Source organism: Eubalaena glacialis, chromosome 4 (genome assembly GCF_028564815.1).
Source record: "Eubalaena glacialis isolate mEubGla1 chromosome 4, mEubGla1.1.hap2.+ XY, whole genome shotgun sequence".
NCBI lineage: Eukaryota > Metazoa > Chordata > Mammalia > Artiodactyla > Balaenidae > Eubalaena > Eubalaena glacialis.
The window spans coordinates 33,127,481-33,144,198 of NC_083719.1; positions in this window are offsets into that span (position 1 = coordinate 33,127,481).

Here is a 16,718-nt window from a genome sequence, read left to right on the forward strand (position 1 = left end):
CAATATATGCAAATCAATCAACGTGATATACCATATTAACAAACTAAAGGAGGAAACCCATATGATCATCTTAATAGATGCAGAAAAAGCTTTTGACAAAATTCCACACCCATTTATGATAAAAACCCTCCAGAAAGTAGGTATAGAGGGAACTTAGCTCAACACAATAAAGGCCATACATGAAAAGCCCACACCCAACATCTTTCTCAATGGTGAAAAACTGAAACCATTTTCACTAAGACCAGGAACAAGACAAGGTTGTCCATTCTCACCACTATTATTCAACATAGTTTTGGAAGTTTCAGCCACAGCAATCAAAGAAGAAAAAGAAATAAAAGGAATTCGGAAAAGAAGAAGTAAAGCTGTCACTTTTTGCTGATAATGTGATACTATACATAGAGAATCCTAACGATGCTATCAGAAAACTACTTGAGCTAATCAATGAATTTGGTAAAGTTGCAGGATACAAAATTAATGCACAGAAATCTCTTGCATTCCTATACACTGATGATGAAAAATCTAAAAGAGAAATTAAGGAAACACTCCCATTTACCATTGCAACAAAAAGAACAAAATACCTAGGAATAAACCTACCTAAGGAGACAAAAGACCTGTATGCAGAAAACTGTAAGACACTGATGAAAGAAATTAAAGATGATACCAACAGATGGAGAGATATACCATGTTCTTGGATTGGAAGAATCAATATTGTGAAAATGACTATACTACCCAAAGCAATCTACAGATTCAATGCAATCCCTATCAAACTACCACTGGCATTTTCCACAGAACTAGAACCAAATATTTCACAATTAATATGGAAACACAAAAGACCCCAAATAGCCAAAGCAATCTTGAGAAAGAAAAACTGAGCTGGAGGAACCAGTCTCCCGGATTTCAGACTATATTACAAATCTACAGTAATCAACACAATATGGTACTGGCACAAAAAAAGAAATATAGATCTATGGAACAGGATAGAAAGCCCAGAGATAAACCCACGCACCTATGGTCACCTTATTTTTGATAAAGGAGGCAAGAATACACAATGGAGAAAAGACAGCCTCTTCAGTAAGTGGTGCTGGGAAAACTGGACAGCTACATGTAAAAGAATGACATTAGGACACTCCCTAACACCATACACAAAAATAAACTCCAAATGGATTAAAGACCTAAATGTAAGGCCAGACCCTATAAAACTCTTAGAGGAAAACATAGGCAGAACACTCTATGACATAAATCACAGCAAGATCCTTTTTGACCCACCTCCTAGAGAAATGGAAATAAAAACAAAAGTAAACAAATGGGACCTAATGAAACTTAAAAGCTTTTGCACAGCAAAGGAAAAGATAAACAAGACAAAAAGGCAACCCTCAGAATGGGAGAAAATATTTGCAAATGAAGCAACTGACAAAGGATTAATCTCCATATTTACAAGCAGCTCATGCGGCTCAATATCAAAAAACAAACAGTCCAATCTAAAAATGGGCAGAAGACCTAAATACACATTTCTCCAAAGAAGATATACAGATTGCCAACAAAAACATGAAAGGATGCTCAGCATCACTAATCATTAGAGAAATGCAAATCAAAACTACAATGAGGTATCACCTCACACCAGTCAGAATGGCCATCATCAAAATATCTACAATCAATAAATGCTGGAGGGCTTCCCTGGTGGCGCAGTGGTTGAGAATCTGCCTGCCAGTGCAGGGGACACGGGTTTGAGCCCTGGTCTGGGAGGATCCCACATGCCGCGGAGCGGCTGGGCCCGTGAGCCACAATTACTGAGCCTGCGCCTCTGGAGGCCGTGCTCCACAACAAGAGAGGCCGCAACAGTGAAAGGCCCGCGCACCGCGATGAAGAGTGGCCCCCGCTCGCCACAACTAGAGAAGGCCCTCGCACAGAAACGAAGACCCAACATAGCCAAAAATAAAATAAATAAATAAATTTAAAAAATAATAATAATAAAATAAAATAAATGTGTAAAAAAAAATTTTTTTTTAAATAAATAAATAAATGATGGAGAGGGTGTGGAGAAAAGGGAACCCTCTTGTACTGTTGGTGGGAATGTAAGTTGATACATCCATTATGGAGAACAGTATCGAGGTTCTTTAAAAAACTAAAAATAGAACTATCATACCACCCAGCAATCCCACTACTGGGCATATACCCTGAGAAAACCATAATTCAAAAAGAGTCATGTACCACAATGTTCATTGCAGCTCTATTTACAATAGCCAGGACATGGAAGCAACCTAAGTGTCCACTGACAGATGAATGGATAAAGAAGATATGGCACATATATACAATGGAATATTACTCAGCCATTAAAGGAAACGAAATTGAGTTACTTGTAGTGAGGTGGATGGACCTAGTAGAGTCTGTCATACAGAGTGAAGTAAGTCAGAAAGAAAAAAACAAATACCGTATAGTAACACATATATATGGAATTTAACAAAAAAAAGCGGTTCTGAAGAACCTAGGGGCAGGACAGGAATAAAGACGCAGATGTAGAGAATGGACTTGAGGACACGGGGAGTGGGAAGTGTAAGCTGGGACGAAGTGAGAGAGTGGCATGGACATATATACAATACCAAATGTAAAATAGATAGCTAGTGGGAAGCAGCCACATAGCACAGGGAGATCAGCTGGGTGCTTTGCGACCATCTTGAGGGGTAGGATAGGGAGGGTGGGAGGGAGACGCAAAAGGGAGTGGATATGGGGATATATGTATATGTATAGCTGATTCACTTTGTTATAAAGCAGAAACTAACACACAGTTGTAAAGCAATTATACTCCAATAAAGATGTCAAATAAATAAATAAATAATTCATGTCTTCACTGAATTCCCCTTTAACGTGGAGCAGTCATGAAGGTTTTCTTTTGATGTTTAATTTGTTCATTTATCTTTTGCTTAATATATTACCTATTTTTGCTGTAGAACGTTTTCATGTTTTCAGTGACAATTTTTCACTCACCCAGACTTTTTATTTACTTTTATTTAACTTTGATGATCTCCTCTTGACTCTTTTAAGCCCTTTTTAAGTTCTTGAACATGGAATCTGTGGAATAAATCGTTGCCTTCTACACACACCCCACTCAAGTCTGAAGGCACAGGATTGGGAGTAGATTATCTAGAACTTTGTGCAGTTGGAGGATTGAGCTTTACTGGTTCTTTTCAGATTTTGTTGAAATCCTTCAGTTACGTTCAGTCTATATAATGTTATGAGTTGAATTGTGTCTTCCAAAAGATGTTGAAATCCTAACCCCAGTACCTGTGAATGTGACCTTATTTAGAAAAAGAATATTTCCACATGATCAAGTTAAGATAAGGTTATAAGGATGGACCCTAACCCAATGTGATTGTATCTTTACAAAAAGGGAAATTTGGACATAGTGACAGACACGTATAAAGGGAGAATGCCATGCAATGATGAAAGCCAAGATTGGGGTGATATATCTACAAGTAAAGGAATACCAAAGATTGTCACAAAACTACAGGAAACTATGGGAGAATCATGGAACAGATTCTCCCTCACAGCTCTCGGAAGGAACCAAGTCTGCTGACACTTTGATCTCAGACTTCTACTCTCCAGAACTGTAAGATAATACATTTTTGTTGTTTAAGCCATCCAGTTTGTGGTACTTTGTTATGGCAGCCCTAGGAAACTAATACATCTACTTAGAAGTGTTTCTTTTTCTCCTGGGGAAAAAGAAAATTCAGCTTTGGCTCAGTCTCCCAATTTAACCTAGAGTTCTGAAAGTTTAGGAAAAAGTTATTTTTAATTTATTCTCAAAAGCTCATGAGACTTAGAAATTTTTCTAAATGTAGATTTTTACCTAAATCCTTTATCTGGATTCATGGTTTGATTTAGAATGCTCTTGGAAGAAAAGTTGTCTATGTGGTGCTGAATGTATTGTAGTAAGTCTTATGCCAAGGATCCTCTGAGCCCTGGAGTGGATCCCTAGTATGGGCCCTATGCAGATGTACCTTCTTAATTTCTTTGGTCTCTAGGTTAGTATAATTAAAGGGCAGGGTGAGTAGACAAAGCATCCAATAAATTGGAAAGGAGAGAAATTGGGAAGACATTGGAATACAATAAGAACTGGAGTCCCCAAGCTTCTGAATTAGTGTCCTGACTTAAATTTATAATGTAACATCTTTTATGCTAACTGCCAGTAAAATTAAGGATAATTATTTTTCTTAGCATTCCCCCAAAATCAAAGAATAACTACACTCAAGCTTAGGAGAATTGCATTGTAACAAAAACAAACAAACAAACAGAAGGTTTAATCATTAACGAATAAAATCTCTGTGCTGCTTCATTGTAATTAATACACAACTAATTAATGCCATTCGAATAAAGTAACATTCACTCAGTACAGAACACTTCGTTAGAAGGGTATTTCTAGTCCACTGTTAGGCAGAGTTGTAGTTGTCTATAGCTTCCTTTTGCACGTTGTTCTGTGGAGGACATTGATCCTCAGTGGCTTACACTGGTCCTGGCAGCATGTATTTTGAATACGAAGGTGTAGCAGTTTGGATATGCACACAGTAAATGAAACCCAATCGATAATGGGTTAGACAAATAGAACTTAATTTTTTCCTTAATTACAGAACCTTTAATGAAGGAAGATTTCATTATATTGTTAATGGGCTGAAGGACAGAGCGGTGGTGCCAATCAGGATGGTCCCTTTTATTAAGAAAGCAAAGGAGATGGAGAAACAAGTATTTGGCTAATTCTATAAAGAAAAGCAGGAAGACAGGATTTGGGAATGCTTATTGAATCAACCATGCATCAGGAAATAATATGAAAATAACATGTTCTACATGCTCTTGGTTTTCCTTTTAGCATATTTCCCACATTTGTCAGCAAGCTTCAACTGAGTAATGAATATTCATTTGTTTGATTAAATTCTTTGGATTTAAGGTATTCAAAGATCTCAAATTTTCTAATTAGAAAATAATCAAAACTGACTCGCCGGTCAACTCATTTTAGATTCTTCTAACATCTCCATTTGGAAAGGACTTTTGTAAAATATTTGCTGACTGAAAGCTGGACTTTTACTTGCTTTAGTTAAAATAGATTTAGCAATCAAATGAAAAATATGATGGTCATAAATACTCAAATTTCTATACTGATCCATTTCACATACATATTTGTGAGATCAAAACAAAACAAAACAACAACAGCAAAACCAGGATCAGTGAGCCAAACAAATGGAGAGTTGAAGAAATAATTCCAGAACTCTGAACTGATTTTAAAACTGAACAGTGCTCCTGAGGATTTGCCTCAGGGGAGCCAAGTTATTGGACTCTGTGGGTTAAACTAACAATGGGAAGCCCTAGATGTAAGGGATTAAAGTTAATATTTATGTGAGCTTTGAACTGTTGGGGCCCCTTAGGTTAACTAGCTACGTAATATTAATGGGAAAATTTGGTTCTATCACTGTTTCCCATAGAATAGGAATATATTTAATTTGCTTATAAATATTTAACAAAAATATTTTAAAATATCAGATTTACCTAGGAAAAAGTGCATTGTGGGAGGCACTCAAGGTGCTCAGAACACCAAGCTGTTTTCAAAAATAATAATAATAAAAAGAAAGAAAAAATGTTTGAACAATATCAAAAAAGCGATTAGATTGATTACCTTGAGTGGCAGGAACGAGCCTCTTAAAATCTCAAGACTCACTGAGCCCAGTAGAGGGTTCTCTTAACATTAGATCATAATGGAATCTATGGCTTGTGGGTGGTTGCGATAAGAAAATAAACTAAGTGCTGACTTTTTAAGATGTTTTTGGAAGCCTTAGAGCTTGGGAGTAAAGCGTTTGCTAAAGAGAACAGAACACAAACACTTTGGGTGATTATGTACATATGCGTGTAAAAATATAAAAACCTTTCATTGTCAGTAAGTAGGAGCAGGAAGTAGAGGAAAGAACAGACGTGTGAAGGAAACAAAAAGCAAAGCCTTTTATAAAAGAAGGAAAACAACAAATTCTCCCAGATAGGATATATTATTGTGACCTAGATCTGCCCTTGCTACCCACCCCAAGCTTACTCATTTTTCCCTTTGAGAAGGTACACAAATCAGAGAAAACGTACAGTCTGATTTGTAAGTCAGAAGACCTTGCTTCCTGCCCTGAATGTGGTCACCATCCTACCAGAGCCCCGTTTCTTTATGTACGAAGTTCCTTGGTGCAATCTTGATCTATGATTCTGTGCAGGCTGAGAAGGGCATGGCAGAGAGTTAAAGTACTCTGGTCAATCAGCCTAGGTTTACCCTTTTCTATAAGTAAAATGGGCAGTGTTTTACTAAAATGACCTCAATAATTCATGTCCTGTTGCCCTTAAGGAATGATTTTAACCACTTGTGAAATTATTGAGGTATGCTTAAATTGTAAAAAGGCCACATGCCTTTGACCAGTAGCAAGCTGGACAAAGCGAAGGGGCAGCAGAGTGCCAGCCCTCACAGTTCCACATCTTGTGCAATCTCCAGGCAGCACTGACTCATGTATAAAGATTGTGTTCAGCATCAGATCATCTCTCTCCTCAGTGTTTCTCTTAGCACTCCACCCTGTAGGCCTCAGGACGTCCCCTGATTAAAGAACTCCATCTTGCCTGTTCTTTCTTCGGGTTACTCAGCTCTTGTCTGACCAACCTAGCCCCAGTTTCTCATCCCAATAACCACCACAAAAGGTATTTATTTCTGTAACAAAGACTAGTATCTACAATGGTGATATGTTGAACTGTGAATTTCTTGAATCAGTGCTATTTTGGGTTACAGGCCTTTTTGAGCACTCTTGGCATTTCGCCATTTGAGTAATTCTTGCTTTGTTTTAATGGATGTTTTAGCTTTGGGTGTCCCCCCTCCGAAAGAGCCTGGGACAAAGGCTTGTTTGTGGGTAATTCATCAGGGAAGGAAAGAGATAAGACAGAAAGTAGAAGAAAGAAGGAAAAAAGCCAATAGAAGAATGTGTTACCTAATTACCCACGGTAGGTGGCTGGAGCTTGATCCAATGTGACTTTAAGAAGAGTCATACGAAATATGCCTCAGAACTGTCCACCATGGGACAAAGGAGAAAACATTCATCCATCGGCTCCCAGTCTCATTGGCCAGGAGTGGGCTCCTGGGTGTCAACTCCCCCATCTCCCTGTGTGCCTGGGTGAGTGCCCAGAACACCCTGCAGCACAGGAGAAGCCCCGTGGCAGAAGCAGAGCTCCGAGATGAGTCTGAGCAAGTTGTTGTCAGGATGCACTTGAAGGAAACTTAAGCAAAGGTTCACTGAACTGGTGTTTGTAGCAGTGGCTGGAGGAAGAGGTGGGACAAACAGAATGCAAAGTAGTACATAAGAGGTGTCAGATCCACTGGAGGAGGCCAGTTCTGATAACCCTAGCTTCCAGGGTAGTCTCTTCTCAAGACGCACAGTGTGGGGCTGGATAAAATACTTTCCCTAAGGGCGCTTAACCAAATAACCAAGTCAGACATCTTTTTGCTCCCATTTGGCTTCATTAACAAGAGAGCCCTGGGTGACAAATGGGCCTCCCTGGCCATGAGTTATTCTCAGATGTAGGCAAGTTCTGAAATGTCACCAACTGTTCAATAAAATGAATAAGGGTAAAAGCATTACATGGTCTATAATAAAATCTAAATCTCGAGAGGGATTACAGAGTAAAACATTCTGATTTCTTCATTTCTCATGCTTTCTTTTTCTTTTTTTTTCCAAAGGAAGGCAAGCTCTAAGAAACACTAAGAAAAGCAAAGAACTGCTTTGAAATAAACCAAGGTATTTAAGTGGGTGAACAGAGGATTCAGAAATCTAATTCCATGGAGGATTGTGTCTAAAAACCAGGAAGTTAGGATTTCTTAGTGCCCCCATGAAGCTATATAATTCCAGGTTTCCTGCCTCTGTAGCCTTGCATGGTTTACTCATCATTTCTTCTTAACCCTTCCATGCTAACCCAGTTCCACATTTCTTTCAACTTACCTCAAGACCTTTCTTCTACATTAACCTGTCCCTGAATCTGTCAGCCTGTGCAAGCCTCTACTTTTCTTCAACTTTGTTAATAGCCAGTGTTTCCAAACTGCTGCTTCACACACTGAGCAGACAGAATATTTAACAACATACCTCCATTTGCCTCATGTCTCCTTCACTGATGATAGAATTCATGGCCCAATTCTTCTCATCTCTACTTCATTACCTGATGTATATTTATATGAAGCATTACATAGTTTGGAAAACATCAGGCTACCTTTTAAAAAGTGATCATGCATTTATTCAGGTATTCATTCAACAAAAATATATTTAGCACTTACTCCAAAGCAGGTGCTTGGGCTGTGAGACATATGGAGAAGACAAACAGCATTCCTGCTTCAAAGAACTTAAGTGGGGCAAGGAATGGGGTACACACAAAGCATGCAACCTGGTTTTAAAAATTCAAAACTTGAAAGCTGAATAATGTTCTAAGAATGAAACAGTGCTGAGGTGGAGAATGACAGAGTGGACTTTAAGCCCAGTGTTCAAGGAAGTGCTCTCTGGGAAGGTGACACTTAAGCTGACCTAGCTCCAAGGAGGGCTTGGGAGGAGAGTATATTAGGAGAGGGTATAGCATGGGAAAATCCCCAGCGTTGAGTGGGCATATGAAGGAGGACAGTGCCCAAGAGAAGCCTGGAGGGATGGGCAGGGCTGTCTCATGCTGGGCCTTGTGGCATGGTAAGGATTGTGGCTTTTTTCATATGTGTAATGGCAATCCCTCGAAGGATTTTATGAAGAAGAATGGCATAATTGGATTTGCTTCAAAATGATTAGTTTACGGTGTGGAAATTTGTTTGGAGAGGGCAAAGACAGAAATGCAGGAATCAGTTGAAGAAGGTGGTTCAGGCAAAAGATGATTGGTGACCTGCACTAAGAAAGAAAATGAAAGAGTCAACATGTATTTTTGAAAATAAATTGTCAGGTATTGAAGAAGAGTAAGAAAAAATCCTTTCCTTATTGTGTACTGTCTTGGGTGTAATTAAATTTTTTGGTATGCTTATCTTCTCTCATCCACCAAATTAATGGCTCTTCAGAGTAGGGTCAATTTTTTATATGTATTGTATATTTTTCTTAAATTTCTGAGAACAAGACAGATGTTCAATAAATACTTTTTTTCCTTGTCCATCTTATATTAACTAGGCTACAAGATACTTTGTTGAAATTATATTAGATGCCAGAATAAAATATCTTGAGTGCTTTCAAGTCCTTCCAATGTTGTTATTACTCTGTTACTTGGTGAATGGATGCTAAAAACCAGAATGTTGACTTTTTTGTGGGTGTTTCATAAAAATGGGAAATCTCTCTGTTGGTTTAGCATTGATACTGTCAAACTATTAAGTGTGGTTTCCAAAAGAACACTAACTTGGCACCTAAAATAGGGCACGGTGTGTCCTTGAAGTTGGAAAATATCAAAGAATACTTAATCTGTGTAGACTCTGGAAAACTTTTATAAAACAAAGTCAAAATCTACTCAAGATAGTTGGAAGCAGAGCCTTCGTAGAGTAGGAACACTTTCTCCAGGCACGTTCGAAAGGGAAAACTCATCTACACACTTCCCTGTCGTAGACCTTCCCTCTTAGTGGCATCCGTTTTCTTCCCAGGTACCAACATTCACTCTCAAGTAAAAGCCCAATAAATTTATTCACAATTCTTGAAGGGTTATATTTCCCAGGAATATTTGGTGCCAAAAGTACTTCTATAGGTTAATTTTAGGACGAGCTAAAGGGATAGTGCTCTTCCTAAGGAAATCCTAAGGGCAAAGATGACTCTGTCTGCTGCTCTGACTTAAATGAAGTTTGGGAGTGTCTGAATCCAAAACTCCTAAGTGGACCTGGCTGAGGACAAGTTGGGAGGATCTTGGCAGCCCACATATCCAGGAACTTTCCTTCAAATTCAGAGGCCCCCTGTTTTCTCTACAGCATCCCTCCATCTATAGGTTTTAAAGAATTCCAGAAAAACTATACTGCCTTCAACCATAGAGGCTCTCAGCCTCTTCTGCTTAGAACTGGAAGATCTAGATGCAGAGGGAGGTTCTTCTCTCTTGTGTTGATAAGGTTTATCATTTATGCTGTCTAACATTTGAAGAGACTAGTCAAATATTTGGAAGTATCAGATAACAGCCAACATACTCAGACTTAAAAGCTCAGCTTTGGAATCAGAGTCGTCACATTTATTAATGGTCCCACAAGAGTAAGAGTGTCTACTGGACCCAAGTTGACCTGCATGATTCTCTCCTTACTGATTAGCATGTTGCTACTATGTCCAGTGGTTCCCTGATTCTGATACTAACACTGACTCTGACTTAGAAATTTTCATGTTATGCTCTTGACATCACCTCTATGGAACATTAGTACATGACTCTAGCTTCACACCTTTTGTCACCTCTTGCATACTGACAGGCCTTCATATGTGAACAGTGATCACCTATCATGAGCCTTTCCTATACCCTCTAATGTTTCAACCCTTAGTAGTTCTCTATGCTATGCTTGTGTAACTTTAATGACATGGTAATGACCTCTAAAAGCTCTTTGCAAAGCTCTAGGTCATATGAAATGTCTCTCTATGATGAGAAATGTTCCATCTCCATGCAGACCCATTCATACTAGTTTTAACCTCTGAGCCGCATGAGGCAAATATCCCTTTCTTTTATGAGAGGCTTTCAAATATTTTGAGTCAGCCATATTTCAGCCAAATATTTTGGAGTCAGTCAGTGTTCAACTATTTGTCTTCTTTACACTAATTGGCCCCAATTATTTCAACCATTCCTGTTAAGAAAGGTTTTAAGATGTTTTACTGTCCTGTGTGCTCCCCAATCACTATAGCTTTTCAAACATTTCTTTCACTGAGTGAAGCATAGCACAGAATACCATAACTCAAATAAGGAACAGGGAAATGACAAAACTTCCTCCTCCTTCATACTAGGTCCTATTCAGATCAAGGTGACACTTTCTTATCACCGGATCACTTCTCAGATGTTGATATTTATTTGCCATAACTCCAACTAAAAACTCTAAACAGTCTTCAAGGTATTCCTGCCATGTTCTTCTCGTGCTCTTAAGCTATTATTATTTGTTTCATGAATGTATAACTTAATTTTATTTATCCTTGTTTGATAAATATTCCTTTTTTATATTGACTTGTTTCTTACAAAAATTTTTTTCGGAGTACCTGCTACATGATATTCACTATGCTACTCAGTGGGAAGATAACTTTGAACTAGATATCATAGTCCCTACTTTTCGGAGTTTATAATCTAAGGGAAACAAAAGAAGTAACTATTTTATTACAAATGACTATAATGAGCTCTTGAACTAAAGGAGTAACTAAGGATGTTATTGGAGTATATAGGAGGCAGGCTTTTTATTTTTAATTTTTTTTTCTTTTTTTTTATAATTGACAAGTTTATCAAGAAACTTCAGTAGGTTTTTTAAAAGACTGTGTTGGTTTTACAAGACTGAAAGATGACAATCCATGACAGGACAAATATAAACAAGGATAATTAAAATATTAAATACCATCTAAATTAAAAGACCATAATTCAAATTGTTAATTATAATCTTTGTGTCTTGTTAGAATCAGCCTGACCTGATTCTTATTTCTGGAATAAGTGGCACCTGACTTAAGAAGTTAGCAATATGAAGCAGGAAAGGAGGAACAGTTCAAGCAAAGGAACTTCATAGCAAATGTCCAGATATGAGACTGAGTGTGGTGTTTGTTGAGACATAGATCAGTAGGTAGAGCTTATACTGATATATAGGCTAAGCGGAGGATACTACTGGGAGATGACTCTAGGAATATAAGTAGGTTCCAAATTCTGAAGAACTTTGGACTATAACCTGAAAGAAATTGGTAGCCATTAAAGGCTTTGATAGAAGGAAGTGATATGATCACTCTCATATTTTAGAAAAATTACTTTGGCTATTGTGTTAAAAATAAAGTCAAGTCAGGGAAATAAGATAGGAAATTATGGCAGCTATCTAGGCAAAAGATTATGGGGACCTAAACTAGGGAGTTGGTAGAGGGTAGGCTTAAAGGACATGAGAAATATAAGGACATATGTTATCAGGGTGTATTTGTTATATTAGATGACATTTGGCTGATAGAATTCATAGGTTTAGGTGCTTGTGTATTGGTAGATTGCTGAGGATGAGCCAAGTAAGGACTAATAGCTAGCTCTCTGGCTTGGAGAACAGTATTGGTTGTATTATCCATTGAAAAAAGAATCAGGGTTGGAAATCAATAAGAATAAGAGAAATTTGGATATACTGGGATAAAATAAATGTATCATTAAAATTAAAAAAAATAAGAGTAAGAGATTAGTTTTGGACATGTTGTATTTGGGTCATTCAAATGCAGATGTTCAAAAAGCACATATATATATGGGTTTGGAGCTTAGTTACCTAACCTGGGATATAAAAAAATAATAATAAATCTGTGAGTCAGTATACGTGCACTAATTGGAATAAGAGACTGAGTGAGTCAAGAGGGAGAATTGTAGAATGAGAAAAAAATAAACTCTGGACAGAATGCAGATAAATTTCACCACTGTGAAAAGATGAGGGTAAGAATGGGAAATCCAAAAGGAGGATGAATGGTATGGTCATAGAGATAATGTTAAAAAACAAACAGCAGAATGTGTTATCATGGAAGCCGAAGGAAGAGAGAGTTTCAGTGGAAGCAGTAAAGAGTGTCATATGGTGCAGAGACTCATGACCATTAGATTTAAAAATAGGAATTTGTTACAGACCATAATGAGAGTAGCTTCAGTGGAATGGTGAGGAAAAAAGCATTGGGTTAAAGAGTAGAGGGGATGATGAAATAGAATAATAATATAATATAATAATATGATAGTGATATTACAGACAACAGGCTACAAAAGGAAGATGAGATACAGGATAGTAGCGAAAATAGGATTTTTTAAAGGTAGAAAAGATGACAGCAAATTTAAATGATAATGGAGAAAAGCCTCTAGTAGAGAAAGGAGAATGAGAGGATGCAAAATCAACAAGGTGCCTGTGAAAGCCAGGATTTTCTTTTCTGATGCTTCTGAAAATAGCAATGTAGATTTTGCTTAAATCATTCCAGTGACTACATTGTCATCATTTCCATTTTTTTAGATAGGTTTTGTTTCTTTTGGGTTTTTTGTTTGTTTTTAACTTAAAATCATTTTATTCTGATATAAAGTTGTACATATGTAGGACCAATAAGTCTAACGATCTAATGTACAGCATGATGACCACAGTCAAGACTGTACTGGAACCTGGAAATGTGCCAAAAGGGTAGGTCAGGTGCTCTCACCACACACACCCAAAGGTAACCATGTGAGAAGGTGAATATGTCAATCAGCTTGACTGTAGTAATCATTTCACTGAGTATATGTGCATCAAATCATCATGTTGCACACCTTAAATATATACAATTTTTAAAAATAAAAGATGAAAATGAAAAAATACTCCTTATGGGATCAAAATATTCCTAGTGAACAGTTTTGTTAAAAATAATGCCTTATATTTAGGAAATTCTGTGTTTCTCTATTCATTTATTCATTACACATTCACAAATGCTAACTAAATATTAGACACTGGGCCAAGTGCTGGAAATTGAAGAATAAGGCATATCCAAGCCTTCAAAGGGACAAGAGCATATATAGAAAAGAGACATTAACAATCACTCTCTTTAGTGCTCATTTTGCCTTCTGATGCCTCATTGAATGAAGTTAATTCACTTTAAAAAGCTCTTCAACAGCAGCTCTTCAGCATTTGAAGACATATATTATGCCTCCATTTGATTACTCTGGCAACCATGCAAAATTCTAAGATATTCAATGTGGAAAACAAATCTTTCATTATCTAGATAGTCTTTGTGTAATTAGCTGTTAAAATGTGACAAGGATGGAAAACAATACTAATCATAATTAAATATGAACAGATTGTCAATCTAGACACAATTGATCCTGAATCATATTTAAATGGCATTAGCTTAGGACTTCCCTGGTGGCGCAGTGGTTAAGAATCCGCCTGCCAATACCGGGAACACATGTTCAAGCCCTGGTCTGGGAAGATCCCACATGACGCGGAGCAACTAAGCCTGTGCGCCACAACTACTAAGCCCGCGCTCTAGAGCCCGCGAGCCACAACTACTGAAGCCCGCGTGCCTAGAGCCCGTGCTCCACAACAAAGGAAGCCACTGCAATGAGAAGCCTGCGCACCACAACGAAGAGGAACCCCCTCTTGCTGCAACTAGAGAAAGCCCGCGCCCAGCAACGCAGCCAAAAATAAAATAAATAAACTTATTTTTAAAAATGGCATTAGCTTATTTTGGCAACTGAATCTTGATCTTGGCAAATAATGAGATTTTAGTCACGTATTCTTGAATTTTATGCACAACATTTAAGCCAATACTCTCCTATCTTGCTCATATTCAGTTGATATTGACTGTGAAAATATATGACTTCTCAACTATTTTTTAATACATTTCATTTCAGTTTATATCATTGTTACAAATTTTGTTAACCTTTAAAATTTTCATTCTATCATTAAATGCACTGCTTTCTTTAGAAAATTTAACTTATTTTGATATCAATTAAAATGATCTATTAAGACATCAAATAGTACAGGACTGAATATAAATTTGAGAACTATTTAGCCTGATGTCAATAGATAATATTCTTTAGGGATTTTGGTTTAATTATTCAGAAAGTGGTCCAACAGAACTCATCTAAATTGCATTTTTCACCACTTATACTAAAGACTATTATGAGAGACTTTTAAAGTTTCTGATAGAAATTCCAGAAATCTGAGTCTTAGAGGAAATATGTTAACCACAGGGGAAAAATCCACCATTTTTTAGTCAAAGGTTAATTTAATGGTAGAAGAAGGTCAGTGGGTCATAGAACTTCCATTACTTTAACCAAAGAAACCAATACCAAAACTAAAGCAAAAGAAACAAAAACACAAAAACCATCAACATAGCAAAACAAAATATAAACAATTTTCTCCAGGCATAGCAAGGCTTGTCCTACTCAAACAGTGATTTTCCTGTCTTCGCTTTGAGGTTTTAAATGTCAGCTAACAACCTTCTTGGCTTCTTTTTCTGGTACCAGCTATTTCTAAAACATCATGGAGACTGCTTCCCCATATACATATAATCAGGAGTTTTATAGCTAAAAATATTGTTTCCGTTTAATATTCTGATTACATTTGTGAAGTTCTAAGCCATATCTACCTTTACATTTTAGTCTTATTTTTGCTATAATAGAGAAATATTGCTCATCTTGAGGTCTAATTTTAAATAACTATGGTAAAATTCTTTCAAAATCACAAGTTCGTTTTTATTAATATTATATATTAATGTTAATATATTAATATATTAATATTATATTAATATAGAAAATGTGAAAATAGAGAAAATATAAAGATGAAAATAATGTAATTGTTTTATTTAATAATGTAATTGTTAACTTTTTTTTGTTAATAATTGTTAACATTCTGGTAAAATATCTAGTGACATTTTAAATACTACTTAATGTGTTTACAAAATATGGATCATATATTACAAATTTACTTTTTTCACTTAGAAATATATCTTGAATTTTCAGGGTTGCTTAAATTTTTTCCTACAGAATGATATGGAGGATAATAGAATTTAATCACATGGATGTACTATAATATATTTAATCCATGTGCTTATTTATACATTTTATGTTTATTTTTCACTATCTTTAAACATTATGTAATAAATTGCTGTATGTAACTCTGATTATTTTACAAGACATATTTCTAGAAGTAGAACACTGTACCTAGGTCAAAAAATCTGCATTTTTTAATGCTTTTAATACATTTTTCCAAACACCTCTACAAAGTTACCATTATCATAAACTGTATGGCTTTTAGCAATATTATTGATATTTGCTTGGCTTATTTTATCATGTATCTATTCACTCATTCATCCCTCTATCTTTCCATGAATCCATCTTATTTTTTGAAGTATTTCAAAGTAAATTGCAGATATCAATACACTCTCCCCTAAATACTTCAGCATACAGAATTAGTGTTCAATGTCTGTTTACAGGTTTTTCTTTTAATATAAAAATGCTCAAATCATAGGCGATTTTTGGTGAGTTTTGCCTAATGCATATGCCTGTGTAGCCCAAACTACAATCAAGATGTACAACACTACAGTGTAAGTTCTGCCCTCCTGTGTTTTGACTGATCCTGTTTTTTTTTTTTTTTGGCTGCGTGGTATGTGGGATCTTAGTTCCCCGACCAGGGATCCAACCCATGCCCCCTTCAGTGGGGGTTGCGGAGCCTTAACCACTGGACCGCCAGGGAAGTCCGCATGACTGATCCTTTTTAAAACTTCTCTTTTTCTCACCTCTCACATGTACTGATAACATGATAACAAGTCTAACCAAGTCTATCTCAAATTGGCTTTCATTTTCTTCTGCTGCTCCTCTCATTATCCCCTTTGCTTTGCCAGACTTCTACAAAAGCGCTCCAAACAATTCCTTTACTTCTGATCAGGTTCCCCTTCAGTCCATTTTTCATATGACAGATTGAAAGATCTTTCACAAATATAAATTGAGTTTTGTCGCTCTCCTGCTTTCAGTTCGTTCAGACTTCTTACTATGGTCTCCATCTCCTGCATGACCTATTCACAGCTTCCTTTTCACCTGCG